A 20,650-nucleotide genomic window follows, 5' to 3' on the forward strand; every position below is an offset into this window, starting at 1 on the left:
CTGGGCCTGCAGTGCTGAGCTGAATGGGGACCTCACACGGCTATTTCAGTTCTTTGCTTGGCAAGGATCGGAACGCAGCTGATGCTGTGAGGGGACAAGCCTTCTGAAGGGGCCGAGGAATAAGCACTGCTCCCACACTCGTGGGAAACGGCTCCTCTCTGCAGATCCCTCCTCCCAACACACGTGCTGTCACTTTACATCCCACTGCCAGTCCTCCAGCTTTAATGCACTTTATGTTTAGTTACCTCACAGGGGAGAAAGAGCGTTAAAAACAACAACAGAAGTGCAAGCAGGGCCCTGTTTAAATAATTAACATCAGTTTAACAACATTCACAATTTTACTATTAACGTGCACCTTGCTGCAGGTGCCCAGGCCCAGCAGTGAGAGCGCCCTGCTGGAGGTCAGCTCAAATCATCCCCACGCCCTCCTGCTGGTCACCGCTGCCTGGAAATCCTCTATCAGTCCATTCTGAAATCCCACGTAGCTTCCGCATGGCTCACAAATCATTCCAACAAAATCTCAACATTTCCCCTCTGATAACACTGAGGAGAGCAAAAGAAACAAAAAGGTCACAACTTCCTTAAAGCTTTTCTCTTCGACCGCTTTACTGAATGTGGGCACATTACCAAACCCTCCCCCCTTTTCTTTTTCCATTTCTTTGGAAGCAGCCTGCTGGGATGCTCGGCCACTGCTGTGCACAGGCATCCAGTGCTCACAGCAGAGGATGCTGATCTTCAGCCCCCTCCTGGGCAGCACAGCAGACATGGACACAGTCATGCCCAACAGAACAGCCTCACATGCTTTGGCATTATCTGACTCAAAGTTTTCTTTTCAGTTTCATCTGATAGAGAAGCAGGTGTGGTTGGTTACTTCATCAGGAAATTGAAAGCTTTAATTCCCCTCCCACTCCCCCCAAAGAGCCAGCTGATTTCAGTTCTGCTCATTGTGTGGCACATGGCTTCAAGATCCAGTTAACTTTAACCCAGTCCAGTTTCAGAAACCTGGCTCAGCTGCAAAAAGGAGGTCCTGCCTTTGGTGGATGAGTGCATCTCAAAACAAAACCTGTAGTAAATAATCACTTTAGATGTATATCTGACGTTAATGATTTCCTGTATGTCCACAGTTAATGAATTTAAATGCATTACTACCATTACTGTTAAACTGAAAATGTTTAAACTAAAACACCCTTAGTGAAATCAATACTATACTTGCAACTCAACAAATGTCAGAGCCAGATGGAAACAACTTCAGAAGTGACTTTCCCATGCAGTGCCTGGAGGGATTTTTCTATGCAGCCATTGGAATTATCCACTAAAACAGCTCTTCAGCAAACTAGAAAAAAAAATCCTTGCAGCATTCAGTCTAGAACATGAGTAACACTTCCATTCTGCAAACTATGTAAGTAATACAAAATAGGTGAAAAAAACACTCATCAGAAGCTTCTTTCTAGTTGTTACCGATTCATCTTTTAACAGGAAAATAATATTTGATAAAGGATTACATTAAATAAGAAGGCAGCACTCGGCAGCACAGTCATTGTATTTTAATCTTTGGTAAACATTACATTTGTGCAGAATTTTGGTAGAACTGAAACATTCCTCAAGTACCTTGTCCTTTTATCAGACCAAGAGCTTGAGAGGTAGGAACGAAGCAAGCTGCCTGCTTTGCTGATGATGAGAGCACTCCACAAGCTCAGTAACTTCCATTGCACTTCCAGGTCACTCTCCTTCATGCTGCACCATCTCCCAGCAGGACCTGCCCAGGTTCCCATAGGCTAAACAAGACTCCAAGAGGACAGTTAAGCCAGGTCACCCATCAGACACTGCTCGCGTTCCCCGTGCAGCAGCAGCTGCCGGCAGCCCGCAGCCATCTCCTTTCTTTTTGTGAGCACGGGGCTGCTCTGAGCACACCTCAGGCTCCGTCCCTGCAAAGAAACAGCACGAACAGAGCTCCTCAACCCAGTCTGCTATTCTGACGGCAAACTGCTCACTCCAGTTACCAACTGAAGTCAATTATCCTTTAAGTGTATTCCAGCAAACTGCGTGCTTATTTACTTGAGGGCGCACCACTCCCAGAGAAGGGAACGCAAAACCAACAGCTCCACACCAACCTCTCTGCACAGAGGGCGAACACCACCATCTCATACTTGCTCTTACTGACTCCCCTTCTCCCCGAGCTCAACGCGCCCGCTCATTTCACGATTTTCCCCCCCGCCATTCCAACCGCGCGCTGGGACAGCCCGACCGCCAGGGGGCGCCGCTCCGAGGGAGCGCGGACGCGCCCGACGCGCCCATGACGTCACAGGGGCGCGCCGTCCGTTGCCATGGCAGCGACGCCTCCGGGGGCTGCGTGCCGCTCACGGCCTTCCTCCTTTCGACACGTGTTTAAAGGTGGAGTTTGGAGACGTTCGTGAGTGCTGACTCCTGGTTGTCATCGGCTGTGCTCAGAGCCGAGCTGACAGCCTCGCGCTGCAGAAACCTTCGGGGCAGTGCAGCGGGTGCAGCCCTCAGGCGTTATTCCTCTTGAATCAATACATCTATCTATCTATCTATATTACTAATTACATGTTTAAAGAATCGTTTGTGCCTCAAGTTAATAAAAACTTTTGTCTTCCTACAAAGAAGTAGAAATAGGAGTGGGAAGTTACGGACCAGGCGTGGAAGTGGAGTGCAAACACAAGGACAGAAGTGGATGTGGGAAATCAGACAAGTCTGTTATCAGCCACAATTAGAGAAATGACATTTCAACAGCTTTGATTTTTGTGTATGTGTCTTTGGTTGTTTGTTTTTTTTTTTTTTTTCTTCTTTTTTTTTCTTCTCCTTTTTGTTAAATAAAAAGGAAATGGCTTGGAAATCAGAGCTGCATCACAAGCAAAGTATCTGGTGACTCATGAGCTGCTTTGTGCACAAAAGAGCCTGAACAGTTTGTTTCTAAAATACTTAGCTGTCAAATGAAAATGGGAATCTAAAGCAAATTTCCAATCTGAGGAGAAAGTTTGGATATTGACTGTGCTTAAAGCAAATAGTGGAAGAACACATGAATTTTTGCTGGTTACCAATGGCCCTGACTGCAGGGAGCTGCCGTGGTGCGCAGTGCAGCCCAGCAGCACTTCCCTGTGTGACCCTTCCCTGTGTGTGCGTTCCCTGGCTTTGCCAGGCAGCAGCAGGAAAGCAGGGCTGGCTGAAAGGCCACCTCTTGTTCTCCTTTATTCCAAAGGTCAGCCCTGCTGCCTGGGCTGCCTGCTGCCCTCCCTGCCCCAGGTGGCCCTCTTGTCAGCTGCGGGTGACATCACTTCGCTTTGGCTCTCTTCCCAGGATTCTCAGTGCACACTGGCTACAAAAGGGGTGGTGTATTTATTATACCAGTGCTGTGCCATCCCTAAACAGATGAGGGATTATCTACAAATACTTGCTTGCATTGAGATATTTCTGCATTACAAATCACTGAATCATAGCGAATCACAGAACGGTGGGGGCTGGAAGGGATCTCTGGAGATCCACCAGTCCAACCCCTTAGAGCAGCAGTGCTGCAGGAGGTTGCACAGGAAAACACTCAGATAGGTTTGGGATCTCTCCAGAGAAGGAGATTCCACCACCACTCTGGGCAGCTTTTATGCCAGGGCACTGCCTCAAAGTAAAGAGGTTCTTCCACTTGTGATGGTGCAGTGAGATCTCACTTCAAAGTTCAGTGGGAACATTATCAACTCTTTGAACGGGTAGATAACAGCAGGACAAGGGGAAATGGTTTTAAGTTGAGGGAGGGAAGATTGAGGTTGGATGTCAGGGGGAAGTTCTTTACTATCAGAGTGGTGAGGTGCTGGAACAGCTGCCCAGAGAGGCTGTGGATGCCCCGTCCCTGGAGGTTCAAGGCCAGGTTGGATGGGGCCTGGGCAGCCTGGTATAGCATTAAATGAGGAGGTTGGTGGCCCTGCATGTGGCAGGAGGTTGGAGGTTCATGATCCCTGAGGTCCCTTCCAGCCCAAGCCATTCTGTGATTCTGTGAACATTTGCACTTGACATATTTCCATGATTTTTCTTCAAGAATTTTGGTCTGGAAATGTATCACGTTGGAATATCTCCCAGGCAGAGAAACCATCTCTGATTTAATTGAACGTCTGCAAAGTATGAGACCTAGAACCATGACATGTCATCAGATTGCAGGCTTATCCATTCAGATTCATAGCTTTATGCTGTCTATTCAGCCTATGTCCCCACTTTGCAATAACTTGACACAGCATCTCCCCCTGAGCATTGCTCCAGGAGGAATTACCTGAAGATGTGCAGGAGGTGTCTCTGCTCTAAAGGATGAATTTCATTCTGTTACGTTTAAATGGGCAGGGAGATTTGAGATACAAGAGGTGCATGCACTCAGGAGCACCTGATTGAGATTTCATTGCTTGTATTTTCTGAAATAGTCAAATGTGACCAGAAGACAATACTTTAATTTTTCAAAACACATTATTTTTTCTTATTAGTACAGCTGAATGTGTGAATGCTGTTTTGTAAAGTATTCTAATTAATCTACTAAATGGCATTTCCTACAAGAAATCCCATTCTGTTACAGCCCATAGCCTTAGCTCATATGAGTAATTCAGCCAGCTTAATTGGGAATGTCCACACATATGGCACATCAGAGATTGCTAATTAGAGAAGTTGGGATTTTCAGAAGTGCCAAAGAGATTCAGGAGCAGAAGTGCCAGTCCACTGTGCCATAAGCATTCCAGTCAGTTAATTGAAATTCACTGATGTTATAATTACCATATTCACTGAAATGCTGTTAGAGATGCTAATGGTTCTAAAAAAATCATTCTATTCAGACACTGAATCTTGTTTCCCCTGATGTCAGTGGGAACGGAAATGGATTTTGGTTTTGCCATATCCATTAAGAGAAATAAAAAATCCAATAGTCAATTTCCTGTCATAAAAAGATTTGAGAGAGAGCAGATGGAGGAAGATTAATGCAATTGTGATGCACTTTCTTTTTTTACTAGCTTGTTCTGTTTCATGTTTAAGAGCATACCTAAAATGTACTATTCCACATAGAAAGCTTATTCATTAGATCTTAAAATAAATGATAAAGATCTCATCTACAAATCCACAATGCTAATGGTTGTACCATACATCACTATTAATGCTACAAAAACTTGAACAAAAAATACAAAGTGCTTGTTTAGCACAGAGCAGTGAAGCCTTCACTAACAGGCTTTTCTGATGCACTTTCACTGGCCATAGCAAGGGCAGTTGCTTCAGAGAAATGAAGGACCTCATTCATTCATGGGGAACAGGGGAAATTAAAGACTGGCAGCCAAGATCTCCTTCAGTGACCGAATGACAGCATTTGCAGAAAGGCTGCTGTGCTGCTCGGAGGGGAGGGCACTACAGTCTGATTCTGTCTGGTTCTCTTTTGCCCTTTAAAATCTCTGATATCCTAGTGAGAAATCTGTCTAAGCCTGTGAAGTCATTTCTCTTGTTGATGATGTGTTGACAGAATCACATTTTTAGATGGTATCAAGTTGGAACAATTATGTTTTTTACTTGAAATGTAGCTTTGAATTGAGAGAGAAGAATGAGCTGTATGAGAGAGAGGAAAACAGCCAATCCATTATGCTATTTGGATTCCTCAGAAGTCTTTTTAACCCTTCAAAATCCTGTCACAAACATTTAGAGAACTTCCTGCAGGATTGATTTTATTCTGTCTTAGTTGTTTATTTGGGTTTCTTTTAGGAGAAATCACACACAGACAGCATGAAGGGACATTACAAAGTGACTCACTTCAGAACTGGCAACCATTATAAAGCTGTGGCAGCTGAAAACAAAAATGGAAATTGATGGACGGAGTCCATGGATAGTCCTTCAGAATTATGACAAGATTTTTTTGATATTAACAGGGGTATTAACCCATCTATTTCAGCCATCTAATTTATTTGGTTAGGTTAGAAGAGTGTTATTCATCTGAATGGTGAAGGGAGAGGAGCAGAGACTTGCATGAAATGCTTCAGGTAATTCTACTTAAGCAAGAACTGAACACTTAAATTGGGCGTTCTGAATTACTAAAGGATGAATGCTTCTGTTGGTGTAGGGTTCCTACCCTTCTCACCTGCACATTTTCATTTAATAAGCAGAACTATAGGAACTACATACATTCTTATGCATGTAAAGCTTAAAAAGAAGCATAGCATACACAAATGCAATCTGGAAATAAAGATATTGGCTCTAGAAAGAAAGGGGCAGCCAAAAAAATCCCGAGTCAGTGTATCGTTGCCACAGCTACTCTGAGAGTCCATTCATTACCCCATCTAACAAAGTAGAGAAGTATTTTGGGACAGTCTGCAGCCAGCAGACTGCTCCTAAAGGGAATATTTTCTCCAGCATAATTAGTTAAAGCTCTAGGGCCCTTACCTACCCTAGAACTGGGAGCTAAAATAATAACTCACCTTCCATCAAGACCCTGTACCAATTCGGTAAGATGAGCCAAAAAAGAGTGAACTAGGTTACATAGCAATAGAATAAGATCCAGACATCCTAGATGATATTGAAGTAGATGGAATGGCAAGAAGAGAAAAGAAGAGAAAAGAAGAGAAAAAGAAGAAGAAGAAGAAGAAAGAGAAAAAGAAGAGAGGAGAGGAGAGGAGAGGAGAGGAGAGGAGAGGAGAGGAGAGGAGAGGAGAGGAGAGGAGAGGAGAGGAGAGGAGAGGAGAGGAGAGGAGAGGAGAGGAGAGGAGAGGAGAGGAGAGGAGAGGAGAGGAATTCAAGCACAGAACAGAAACTGAACAGCACTAGATGAAAATTCTTTATAACCCAGCAATGTGCACTTTTGAAATGAACAGATATAAATTCATAACTATGCACACATTTGTAAACGAGTTACTCCTATAGTCTGCAAATCAACGTGAGTTTGCTTCTGTATGTGGTAACACACAGCACTGCTCACATTATGGCAAACTGTCTGTATACCTTCCTGACACTTACTGACTTAGGAGGAACCTCCCTGCCCTGTGCTCAGCTAGCCAGCCAGCAGGTGTGGCTATAGAGCCTGGTCCTGCCTCTAAAACAACCGGATGTCTTTTGGCTGTCAGTGAACAGATGAGGATGAAATCACTGTGAGCATTTCTAAGAAGGATATAATAATACTACAAGCTTACTTTCAGCATCAGAAACCCTAGGGCACGTTCTGAAGTCATAGTTGTAAACACGACTGCTGCATATGTGGGACTCCTTCATGCTTGTAAAAACACCCAGTTAAAAAAACTAGTCTCAGAGAAATTTCCTGAACTGGAAGAGCCAAAACGATTATTTTTAGTTCAGGTTTTAATGCCTTATCATTTTAAGGGAAACCAGTTGCCAGGCGAAAAATCTGACATACAGCTTGAACAAAAGTAATTTTCTTTTGTGCAAAACTTCAAACCTATTTTTACAGATAATGCCTCCACAGCTATTTCTGCTTTTTTGGTTTTCCAGCCACAGCATCATTAGCACAAGTAAAGCTAATGTACAAAAAAGGTTAGGAGAAATATCTTAGCTAAAAGCTATATTCAGCATACTTTTACAGTGCTGTGAGAAAATACTAGTTAGTAATCCACCATTGCCCATGAAACCCCTTTTCTGATAAAAAATAATTGTAAGCTGTACCCTGGTGAGCAGGATGACAGACATGAAAGACTTAAAAATATTTAGTCAGTATTATTTAATATTAAATATCTAGTATTTAAATATTCACTGTGTATTACCTATTTAGAATTCACATCGTCTAATTCTGTATATGTTTATTCTGTATAATTAGAAGCCACTTTTAGCTTTGGCTGTAGCCTTTTATCCTAACAACTAAACACGTTTCATCTATAAGTGTTCTGCAACTTTATTTCAAAACTGCTTCAAAACAAATGTTCCTTACAGCTTAATTAATGTCTTGGTTTTGGGGGCTTCGTTATTATTTTTTTCTTTTTCTTTTTCTTTTTTTTGCAGTGCTGATGCATGCAGCTCAAAGACACATTGTTTGTTTCCAGTCCCACATCCTTCCCTAAGCTGTGCTGGTAAAATAGTCTTGGGGTTGTGCAGTGAACCCAGTCAAGGACTTGATCTTGACTAAAATAACCTGACCAAAGATGGGTATTTTGAACTTGGATCCCTTTCCTGCACAACTGCCTCAAAAGGCTTGGTATGGGTCCAGCAGTAGCCTGCAATGGGAAAAGGGGCACAGGGAAAAGATGGGCTGCTGAACCCAGTACAGCGTACTCGTAAAACTGCAGTTGTAGCTTTACACACTGAAACACCAAACAGTGACTTTGACTTGTTCAATATCTAGTGGGAAAAAAAAAATAATTTCCTAGTAATAATACTGCACTCATGTTCTAATTAAGTTTCTCCAATATTTATGTCTAAATTAATTGAATGCACTGTGAACTAATGACATACTACAGAAATCACTATACATACATAACAAATGAGGAATCCACATAGTAGTGAAAGATCAGATAAAACATACAAGTGGCACTTGTAGGAGGAAACCCCTCCTTATGGAAAACTTATAAAACAAGATACTAACAGAAAATGAATAGGTATTTTATAGTTATCTTGTGTTTTTCTATCACCAGCCTTGATTGACTACAGGTCTGCAGAGGGATGAACAGTTACTTGTTAACAGCCAGCGTAACTACAGTGTAAGTCAAGAGGTCAGCCAGTGTCTGTGATTGCTGGTTGTCACTGGCTGTGAACACTGAGGATGTGTTACCTACAGAGGTGGTACAAGAAGTTGAAACTTCTGCAGAAGTACCTGGAAGAGGCAAGCTGAGCTCCTGTTCCACATGCTTAACTGAAACTGAGAGTATGAATTATATGGAAAATGTTATTAGGCTGTCTTGTTTATAATAATTTTTTTAGGATGCTCTGCTGAATCATTACATTATATGCTATTGAATTAAAATTCAATTACAATTATTTCTTCTTTATTGTACATATTTTAGATTTTTTACCAGTTTCCTTCTGTTGCATTTTCCAGGTGGTCTCTGACATTGCTAGAAAGAAGAACAAACACTCTGAGCTGGACAGCTACAAGAATTAGAAGGCTAGGAATCACTTGGAATGTTAGAAAAATAACCAATAGTAAAAACATCTGATTTTTGTATTTGAGTTTTAAATAAATGTTTCTTTTATTTTATGGCCTTATAGCATAACAGCTATTTAAATACAGTAATTGCAATACAAAATCTTGAAATATGAGCAAAATTTTACATAACATTGAAATGGAACAAAAAAAAATCACACCATGAAAATTAGGGCACATCTTAATTTCTCCTTATTTAATCTTGCATTTTGTGTCACACATAAATACAAGAACTGTGTGGCCCTTTTGGTTTTGCTCTCTGGCCTGTAACTTGCTGCCAGCCCGTCTGTGCAGGAGTGATGCCAGCACTGTGGCAGGATTAATGAAGTGTTGACTGACAGAAACAAACAGTAGCAACTCTTTCTGTAAGTTATCTAAGATTCACTGTATGCAGCACACGGGTTAGAAAAAGCATACAGGCCCTCTTTTAATGAGAACTTCCATGTGCAATAAACAGTTTAGAATGCTTTGTATTTATGAAGTGTACATGCTACACATAGCTGTTCTTTATCAGCACTAAGCTGATACGTCGCCATGCCTTGAGCTCAAATACTGGGACAATTATAAGAGATTAAATTGAGATTTAGAAGCTAGGTTATTTTTAAAATCTCTTACTCTACTAATGCGTATTCCTATATAATCCTATCTAAAAATTTATTTTGAGGGCTCAGAGTAAGTAGGGAAATGGGGGCTTAATGTAACCAAATCCAGAAAAAGCCTAGATGAGCTACAGGTTTGAGCTGGAGCTGAGAAAAGCAGATTTCATTCACTGCATCTCAGTCGGAAGGTGGGAGAGAATTCTTGGAAGATCTCAGAAAGAAAAGCAGTGCTTCTGAGGCTCCAAGATAAGATGTGAGGCAGAGATAGCAAATTCTCCAAGAACAAAAAATAAAATAGATTTTTTATGAAGTGGCAAACTGCATCTGACAGTAGCCTAGAAGACATCTGGCTCATGTTCCTTCCTTGCTGTGCTGCTGGCTGAAGTGATTTGGGGTGAATGAAGTAATCTTACTAACTGAACATGTCAGATTCTTCATCTGTGAAGTGGTATTGACTTCTGAAAGGCCTTCTGAGAGCTACTGATGGGAAATGCTAGCTAGGATTGATATTAAAATGTGATGTTTTCCCCCACGAAAGAATGACATCTGAATTCTTTTAGCACTGAAAAAGTTTTAAAAGAGTAGACACAGAAGAGATGATAATCAGATGAGTTCTGTGTTAAGAGCTTTGATACTGGGAAACTATGATTTGTTTGCATGCTGTACACCTCCACTGCTCTGCCCAGTTAGTTAACATCATTGAAATAGGGAATCATAATGCAAGCAGGAACCTTACAAGAAGAAATGGAGGGAGGTACCTTAGATCAAGCATTATTCTGAAGTGTTGCAGATTTCCTCCCATACTGTTTGTGGAGCAGTACAGTTCTGACAGTAAAAGCTGTACTTTGTAAAGCTCTGCTCAACAGCAGTCCCTAAATTTAATGGAGAAGATGTAACAGATGTTGAAACAAAACAGTTATTATCCTAGCATAAGTATTTTGGACCCATTGGTTAATTTTTTTTCTGTTCTTATCACAGAAAGCTTATATATAGACTGTGACAAGACAGAATTACGTGTGATATACAAACATCCTCTCAAAATTCAGAACTCAAATCTTCCCTTGAGATACTTTAATACAGCTGCTAATTATCCCATAGACCACATTTCACTGTGGTTTGAAGAACATATGATGACAAAGGAGAAAACATTCAGTAACACCATCTAGTCTTTAACTGTGTGAATGCTTCTCAAAAACAGAAGCCCCTGCTTTTGTAAGGGGGGAAACCTTAAGCTGACAATTTCAGTGCAGAAGTGAGAAACAGTCATTGTAAGGGGTATTCCTCCATTAAGAGTTTATAGATAAAATATACATGAAGTTCACCTTTGCTGACAAAATGAAACTGGTTGGGAGGAAAGAGAGCAATTCTCCTTGTTTCACACAGCAGGAGGTGCACCAAGTATCAGGCTCCGTGACAGAATCCACCGATATTAAAGTATTGTTCTGCTTTTGTTCTGAGAGGGATAGAATGCCTTAAATGCTCAAACTATGATCCACCCTATTCTTCATTTCCATACATTGTACCAAAAGCTTCATCACGTTCAAGATAATGTTTCAGTATTTTAATGCTGAAAATTTGAAAAACTGTGATCTCAGTAAAAGATCAGTGTGGGCATTTAACAAATGTACTATTATTTCAGTAAGTCTTAGAAACAAATGCAGCATTACTGAAGATGGAAACAATGTTGTTGATATCACTGAACACACATAAGCCGGAATGAAACATAAATGTCCACATAATCCTCCGTGACCTCTCAATTATTCACACACAGCACAACAGCAATTTCACAGCTTATAGTGAAGAGAAGTGTAACTCAAACTTCCTATGGCACATGTGCTTGTCCCTTTAACTTTCTTATTCGGTAATCACTGAGATAGATTAATTTGCAGCGTATTTTAGTGGCAGTAAGAGTTGAAGCAGAAATACGTTTGCCCACTGTGAGTCTGTGTGTTGTGTCTGTCTGTGAGTTCTTTGGGATGCTATTTTCCATCCTGATTGTTTTATCTCTGCCATAGTGCCTAATTACAAGAGGAAAAGTTATTGCACGCAGAAGACAATGTATTGGTTGCTAACTGTGGCAGTGGTGTAGGATATACTTTGTAACTAAAGATGGAGCTTGCTAGAACAAAGAATGGCTAGTACAAAACAATTGCTGTAACTTCCCATGGATTAAAAAAACATTTCAATAATAAAAATATAATTTCAATAATATAATATTATATAAATATAATAAGATCCCAAAAATGGAGCTTAGATAAGTTTCACTCAAATATTTATAACTGAGTGTACATTTTTTTTAGATTTAGGAAAGCCTAGCATTGCCCACTGCTGCTTAGACTTCATCTATCTTAACCACAGTAATTAAAGAAAACAAAATGAAAAACTTTGACTGAACTTGCGAAACTGGTTGCCATCCAGAGAGTAGCATCTTGACTCCTTGAACTGGCAAAACATTCACTGATTTCTAAGAACATCAATGTTTGATTTACATTATCTGCCATAACTCTACCTTTCAAATCACATCAAACCCAACTCCATTTGTTGCACAGTTCTTAATACCAGGCCAGCTAGCTTTTGCTTGTTAGTATCTACTTTTTTTTAAACATATGCAATCAGGCCACAGCCTTTGGTGTTACATAAAACCCACAGGTGTACTGTCAAAAAAAGGTTCACTGTAGGGTGGCAATGGAAACATATCGGCATAAAGAAACACCCTCTTTAACTGAGTTGGTCATATGATTGGTATTTGGCAGAGACTCACAGCATGACTCAGTGAAATCTTTTAACAGTGAAGCTTCTCATATAGTAAACATTCCCAAGCACTAGACTCTATAGTTTTATTTCACTGAAGCAAAGTCCTATTATATTAAATTATAATGTGGAAACATTCTCTGTTTTAATTTAATGAAGAGACCTCTAAGTCTTTGCCATCTGTTCCACTCTTTAATTACAAAAAGAAAAAAGAACATTCACAATCTCATCACAGAAAGAAGTGATTTGGATACACAGGTAAGTATCATACCCTGATTGCTGTTGCATACATGGTTTCACTTGGTAGTAAAGCCATGCATTGCTGGTATCATCCTGGTTTTAAATACAGGCACTGGTAGTTTTCAAATGGATAAATGGTTTTTCATTCCTTTACCCAAAAATCTTATTGTCCAGCACTGTGGCTTTCATTTTAGAGATAACTGCTTTTCAGGATAAGTGAATTTATCTTTGTGCTTGCAAGCCATTGAACACTTACAGTCTTCTGGGGCAAAAGATGGTACAGAAAAGCAGTAAACAAAAAGCCGTGTTACAGCTACTCTCTTCCAGCAGATGTATGGTTTGTTGTTTTTGTTTTGTTTTTAACATCATAGGCTCTCCTCTGTAAAAGGAATATCTACATGTACTTCTTCTCACGTAGAAAGCATTTACATTTAAAACACATGAACAAAAGGCAAGCATTTGCATTCAGTGGTGCTGCCCAAAAGCTTGTCCATTTGTATCATAAGAAAATAATAAGTTTGTTCACCTAGAAGTCACAAATTTCCTCTTAAGGATAACTCACACTTTGAAGAAAGTGCATTTCAGTTTAAGGAAAACAAAAATCAAACAATAAATGAAACTATTCAACCAGCAACATCTATAATAGTTCCTGTAACACCTCACAGAAGGGGAAGTGAGAACTGATACAAGAGACATCTTCCATCTCCATGTAGCTGCTATACTGGCTACATAGTACAGAGAAAGAGCAAGAGTTACTTTCTGGAAAACAGAAGCATATTAAATTGTCATACGAAACCAGAAGAACTTGTTGCGAAAGAAGTCAGCCCTATCTCAAGGCTACTGCAACATACACAACTTTATTGTGGAAATTCTTTCACTTGGTATACTACCTACACATGAATAATTCCTGTTCCATTTTGGCAAGTTTGTCTGCTGCCTCCAATTGGACACTGTAAAAAATCTGAACAGTAGTAGCTGAACCAATTAAGTTGCTTGGAATACTAGAAGTACAAATATGAATGATCTTCCTTTGTAACAGATACTATTTTTTAAGGGAAGTGTAACTATACTCAGGAAAGAGAGAGCCCTTCATGAAAAGGTACACTGCGGGGCTACATCTAGAAACAGCTGCAACACAGGATGGTAGATTACACTCAGTTGTGCAGCTGAGAATAATTTATCTTACAATTTTGATAATCTGGATCTCCGTGTATCACAGTAGCAAGTAAGGTTTTTACTAGCTTCTGCTTTTGAACTTGAAATTGACAGCTTTTGGATGCACTTACTGCCTACTGCCTGAAGAAAATTCAGCTACTTATTCATCAAACACAGCTCAAGAGCAGCATGAACTTGGGCAGCCTGGACCTGTAAGCTTTCAGGATTTGTTGGCCTGGGCTTTACTAAGTGCATGTTTGCAGCACCTGTACAACACACATGAAATAAAATGTACTGGACATGTGTACTCCAAGGTTAACAACAGGAGGGTGCTATTTTGTTACTGAATGTACTCAGTTACCACCAATAGTATATTTATAGAAAAGAAAATTAGATGTTTGGTTACGAAGATTCCAATTCCAGGTGAAATGGGGAGAGCTTTGTCATTACCATCTACCAGTTTTACCAGAGATTAACAAGTCAATTCACAAATTCTTGTTCTTCAGTTAGATGAGAAAATTTTATTAACCAAATTTGTACTGTCATTATACACCTCCTTCGAGAAAAAAGCTTCTCAAGTTAGAATAGTGTTTCCAAACCTTATGAGGTGCAGCAGGAACACTAAATCCCATAGATTAAATAAGTAAAATGTATTACTCAAAGAGGAGAGATCAGGGTTTGCTGTTACAGTTATCACTGGGAGAACTGGGAAGTCAGGTGCATATGAAGGAGATATCTTTTGTTCTCAGGATTGACCACTGCCCTTTCCAGGTTTTTTTTATTGTTGTTGATTGTTTGATTGTTTTGTTTTGTTTTTTTACCTTTCCCAAGTCATGGGAATTTGACAGAAATTATGAGGAAAGGTTGAGGAAGGTGGCCCGGCTCAAGGCTGCAAGGGTAAATAGTTTTAGCTAGGAAAGCTGGAAACAATACTTCATGTAAGAACACAGAGTTAGTAATGAAGAAACTCAGGTTTATCAAGTGTAGCTCCGTCCCCCTGGGGATATTCTCTCCCCAGGTAATTTACCATTGTTATTTTATTTTGCATGTTTATATATTTACCATTATTGCACTCGCAAATATTTTGACTGGCAGTGAGATGGCATGACTAGGAGTTTCTGTTTGGGCAACATAGGATTATGAAGAATGCTTATGCTAAGGACTCAGAGGTGCTGACAACACATGATTTTACAGTGCCAGACCTGAGTCAGTCTGTGCACCTTTGTTTTCATGAATATTAAACTGGTTCTCAAACTTTCTTCAAAAAAGAAGATATATTCTATCCAGGCTTTGCATAACCCAGCTACAGTAGTGCAAATAATTTCAGGTTACTGTAGTATGTTCTTCAACCCAACCCTTAAAATAAGGCTTTTGGTGAGAACGCAGTTATGTAAGGCTGCAATAAGATTTGAAATGATAATTATTATCCAACTTGTTACCTATTTTTAACATCTAAAATGGAAGGCACTGAAATTCTTAATGATAATATTCAAAGAGTGAAGCACAGCAGTGAATCTACCACAGTGAAATCTGATTCAGTATTAGGTTAAAAATAAGGTCAGGTTATTATTTGTAACTAGCGATCACTAATAATACACTTGTTAACCCCAGTGAAACAATATCAGGGTCTAAGAATAAATGTTCCTATGCAGTGAATATAACACAGTTCTCCCTTGTCCTTTAGCACATACACAAATAGATTTCAAAAGAAATTTTCCCTCCTCTGTCTCTCTATTCAAAGCAAGTATTTAAAGCAGCAGCCAGGACACTGCACTGCTGAGAACTGACACTGAGCTGAGTGGCAAGGCAGTAGTTTAGCAAGGCACCTTTAGCAGATTGTGTGCACCTGTTTTGTCATGCAAGACATCTGTGGTATCTTCAAAAAACAACATTGGTATAGTATTAACATGCTTCTAGAAGTCATGGGTAAAATTCTCCCCAACTGGGTTCAGGCTTCCTACACTAAAACACTCTGGCAGCGCTACGAAGAAAACATATTTACCTGGCAGGAAAGTGGGGGAGGAATAGCTCACATTTTCTTGCTCCAATCCTTTCTGCAGTTGTTATAATTTAATTCTCCAGTTGCTTGAACCAGATGAAGGTCAATAGGATAGTCACTGTAAGGTAGCAGTAAAAATCTGAGAGAGGAAAAAAGGAAAAAAAGCATTGGCTACAATGCAGAAAATCTCCCTCATTCACTCAAATAAATAGGCTACAGAATGACTACACTGGGTAGGTGTTGCCTGTCTTAAGTGTAACTGGAACTCCAGGACAAGAAAAAGAATCACAGGATAAAGGTAAGAGTCCTTTCTGCTGGCTGAACTGCATTGTGTACTTCTTCCCCATTATCACAGCATTTCACAAGGGCACAGTCAGGCACAAGTAAAATATCTCAGATAGTTCAAGCTTAACATTCTTAGATCTGCAGGAAGGGTACTCAGTTCTCCTGGATTTATAGGCATTTAATAGAATTGTAGCCTCACATATAAATAAAACAATCTTCATTACAGACCTGAAGGCTCCTGATCTACGTTAGCTAAATGCCTTCTTTTGGATGAGTTTCCACAATTTTCCTTAAGTCTGTGCTCCAAGATGAGAGAAAACACATTCTCTTAGGAATGCATTGGCTTTAGTCCTAATTCAGTTGTCACATTGTGTGAGAGATCTCACAGAAACAAGCAGAGCAATCCTCTGCTATGATGTTGAAACTTGGGAAAAAAAAACAACACAAGCACCTCTTACAAGTCCTACATTTTTTGGATTCCTAAAGCCAATCATTTAGAAGCCAGAGACAGTGGTTACTCCATAGTATCCCGGCACAAGAAGCAAAGATATAACAATAAAAAGCTTGATTCACATCTCCATGACTACTGATTGTGTGTATTAATAATGTGTTGTGCTCCTGAGTGCTTAAACATAGTTTATAGAAATAAAAGACTCAAGACAAGGAGAGCTTTCCCAAAGAGAGTACTTATGATGCGAGTTGTGCTGATCTGAGCACTGACAGAGCACCAGAAAGCCTCAAGTCCTCTGGCAGAAACTTAGCACGGCACTTCACAGATGTTTACAGTATTGGTTTAAAAGGAAGGAATTTAAGCATGTCCCCAGGTATCCGCTGAACTTGACTCTAAATGCTTTCATCATGTCTGGCAGGTTACTTAACTACTGTCCCCTCAATGGGGCTGAAATAATGTCTTTGTCTACCTGGCAACAATGGCAACGTGTCTGTCCTGGCAGCGGTAGTATTTGCAAAGTGCCCTAAAGATTTTAACACCTTATGATGATGTGCAGCATTTTCAGAACTGAGGAAGAGCCCGGCTGAGTGCCCAAGGGCACCACGAGTTGTACTCATCAGCAGTGGATGCAGCTTTAGTAGTGGAAATACACTGCAAAGTGCCTAACTCTCCAGAATTACTTCAGCTTTGCAAAATATTAAAAATGTAATATTTGTGAATGAGCAACCTTTCCCTCGGTCTTTGGACTATGAAGTATTTGTATTCACTGATTATTGCCCTTCACAGAAACCATTTAATGGAAGTCTTAAATGTAAGGGTGCTATTGATTTGTCAGTGATTTGTCATGCACTATCTGGACTCTGAAGTGAGTCAAACATAAAGAAGTCATATTTTCTCATGCTGACGTAACAAAAATCTGACAAATAGCTTTTTGTCTAGTTCTCATCTTTTGCAATCATTCTGTTAAGAATCACAAAGATTATCTAACTAAAGGGGACCAATGGGACAAAGAACACATTGTATTTTGTCTTGGGAAGAGGCTGATGTCTGAACACAAGATGTGTATTTCTGGCCTAATTTGATCAGGAAAGTCCATTTGCCCCCAGAGGCAGATGACTTCTACAGTGAAGCATCAACTTCTACACTCTTTGCTGATAAAAACAAACAAACAAACACAAGAAACAAGGAACCCACACACATTAACTTAGGAAATTAACTCTAGATTATAATCCAGAGATACCACCTTTAGATAATGTAGCATAATATTCTAACTCTGCATTTAGCACTGAAACACCATAGCAACAGACACTTCAGATATGCACTGGCAGATAATTTAGATCTGGTAAAGTATTCACATACAGATAAATATGAAGAGATCTAATTTACACGTTGCTTACTCTGTAATGGCCAATCGAAATGATGTTCATTTAGCTGTGTGATGCCTTGCAATATAATTCTGCATAGTTTAAACACTGACTGATGTCTTATACTGTGAAGGAAATGCTGGTGTCACTGCAGTAATTGACAAAACAATTGCAATTGCTAACATACATGTGAATGAATTTGAGATTCATTTTAGGCTGTTACAGTATTAGTTTGCACTAACATATACGGTTTTGTTAAAAAAAAAAGTTGAATATCAATCTGATGTGTGTAAGCACAGGTGCAGCCAGCTTCAGTAGTAAACCTTCCTAAGAAATGCCATAAGATGACACACTCATCAGTGACTCAAGAGCCAGGACTGCACATGGCAGTAAAGACAATCCTTGAATCATCACAGCAGCCACACCCAGTAGATCTCCTTAGCTACAAACCACACACACACAGCAACCTGGCACAAATACTAAATACAAGTGTTATTCCTACCAGTTTACAGTTTAATCTTGCCGCGTATCTGAAGGACTGCCAAACCCCCAACTTATGCAATGCAGCAGGCATTCTTTCATTATTTCCCTTTCCTTTGAAGGTTCTGATAACTATCTGGGAGAGAAGAGAAAAGCAACCACAATTCACTGAGCTATTGATTATGACTCTCAAGCAGGCGGAATAGATCTGACTTCTGATCCGAACGCAGTTTATAGGCTGAGACAACACAAGGACAAAGAATAGAGCTAGTTGTTTTAGATGGAACTCCAATTTTTTTCCCCTTCTACGTGAGCACCCAGATAACTGGATCCTAAATATTGCTGTGCCAAGTCCTGAATTCTCTTCTAGTCAATGGCACAGCTCCAGCTGCAAGCAAAGAACAATGAATTCCCTACACCCAATGAAGCAGTGCTTCATTGAGCTAAGAGCTATGACTGCCTTCTCAAAAAAAACCTTTTCATAGCAGAGCACTCTAACACCAGACTCTTGTGAATCTATGGCAGGTTTGGGAGCCACCACATTTGCTTTAAAGACAGCAGCAATCACTGTTGTTATCTGTAAGGAGCACTGCCTAGCACACATTACGTGTGTTTTCTCTGCACATATCAGATAAAACGTCACAGGACTTTGGTTGCAGTTTCATAAGCAAGTAAGATTTTCCTACTGCTGAGAAGGCTTTATTTCTCCTATTTAGCTTTTCTGATCACTCACTGTTGCTGGCAACAGAAGCGGCACGCTGAAGAAGCAGAACTGTGACCAGCAACAGCCCCAAGTGGCTGCCCACCAGCTGGGAATTCCTTGCTCTGAATCACCTCTGCAAGGTGCTGAAGCACTTATTTCTCTTGAGACTATGGCACAGAGTACTAAAGTTGTTGGTTTGGATTTTTTTTCTGAATATTGTGGAAAGTAAATTAAAAGAGCAGCAGTAATTAATATTTTTTTTTTTTTTTTGTAGTCAGGGACATAACTAACATTGACATCAGAAAGAATTCAGAATCTGGGTTTCACTAGGAATTCCACTATCTCTATGAAAACAAAAGCTAAATATGGTCTTTAAACATCTTACTGTGCCAGAACAACGATTACTAGAGAAAATAAACTTTAACTTAGCTAGTTAAATAAGATACAATGTTATTGCCTTATGTTCTTTCCATTTATTTGTTCAAGATCATTTGGGAGGTACTGAAGAAGCAGTGCCACAAAGCAAATTCTTGCAATTTTTTCAATGAACAACACTTTTCCTTCTAGTTTTAAGGTACAAAACCACAGGCATTTGAGGATGCAAAGCCATAGAAAGGACACCAAGGAAAAAAACTGAACACCTGAAGAAAGGCATGCCAAAAAAAATGCACATCTTATAGGGAGAGCATGACGTGAAGGAACCGAGACTGATCAGTGAGAACAAACATTCTTTCCCCTTTGCTCACTATTTTGTTTCTTTGCTTCAATAGCAGGCAAAGAATTTAACCCTTCCCATTCCCTATCAGGAGACAACCAATCCCTACTAACCAGAAAGCCTTTGGCGAGTGAGTAACTCCAAAAGGGCACACTGTGTCCAAATTCTGACTCACTTTACTGTTTTTTTTCTGTTTGTTTGTTTTAAACTGATCATTTCACACACTTTGCAAGTTATTGTAGGGAAACCCCACACTAGCCAGCACCTCTGTTATTTAAGATGAAGACCACTAAAATACATATTCTACTACAGATCACACATTCACATTTCTTTTGCTCCTTTTCACCACACGTTATTTCTTACTGGTACCTTTTCCTTTATGAAGCAGGTGCCTGCCTGCACCGAGGCCCACCAGCTCCCACTGCTCCCAGCTCCTCATCCCCACAGGTCTGCAATAACCACGCTCTGCACTACGAGCGCACGGACAGCAGCAGGCCACACACAACTACAAGCACTCCTCTCCCCCTACAAGACCTCAGGAGGCCAGGCACCGTGCCTGACCTGCGCTCCCCGAGGAAGGCAGCCCTGCATTCCGCTCCCTCACAGCTCTCCCACCTCCTCGGGGCTGCGGGCGGAGCCGAGACGCTGCCGCACAGACCTGCCTACAGCCTCACCCTTGCGGGCGGGAAAACCTCCTGACCCACTACTCCGCCCGCGCATGCGCAATAACCCCACTCACAGTGCGCAAGCCCCGAACCCTCCAGCTATTATGCGCCGCGCGGAGTTGCGCATGCGCAGCCTCGAGTGC

General features: G+C 40.5%; 2 long non-coding RNA genes across 5 annotated transcripts; one reads left to right on the plus strand and one right to left on the minus strand.

Annotated features, from left to right (window-relative positions):
• Nucleotides 1–1,506: 1,506 nt before the first annotated feature.
• LOC149915931 (uncharacterized) lies at nucleotides 1,507–20,575 on the minus strand. Its single transcript, XR_016471321.1, has 3 exons — nucleotides 20,212–20,575; nucleotides 15,848–15,983; nucleotides 1,507–1,925 (listed from the first exon to the last, which is right to left on the minus strand). It is a non-coding gene; the product is annotated as an uncharacterized LOC149915931 (long non-coding RNA).
• LOC149915932 (uncharacterized) lies at nucleotides 2,243–9,388 on the plus strand. Of its 4 annotated transcripts, none has more exons than XR_016471324.1 (6): nucleotides 2,243–2,391; nucleotides 2,623–2,764; nucleotides 5,725–5,999; nucleotides 7,963–8,155; nucleotides 8,592–8,779; nucleotides 8,996–9,388. It is a non-coding gene; the product is annotated as an uncharacterized LOC149915932 (long non-coding RNA). The 4 variants fall into 4 exon arrangements; XR_016471325.1 differs by having other exon boundaries at nucleotides 7,963–8,030; XR_016471323.1 differs by lacking the exon at nucleotides 7,963–8,155 and having other exon boundaries at nucleotides 8,592–8,821.
• Nucleotides 20,576–20,650: the final 75 nt, after the last annotated feature.

Source organism: Phasianus colchicus, chromosome 15 (genome assembly GCF_987193195.1).
Source record: "Phasianus colchicus chromosome 15, bPhaCol1.hap1.1, whole genome shotgun sequence".
In the NCBI taxonomy this organism is placed as follows: Eukaryota; Metazoa; Chordata; class Aves; order Galliformes; family Phasianidae; genus Phasianus; species Phasianus colchicus.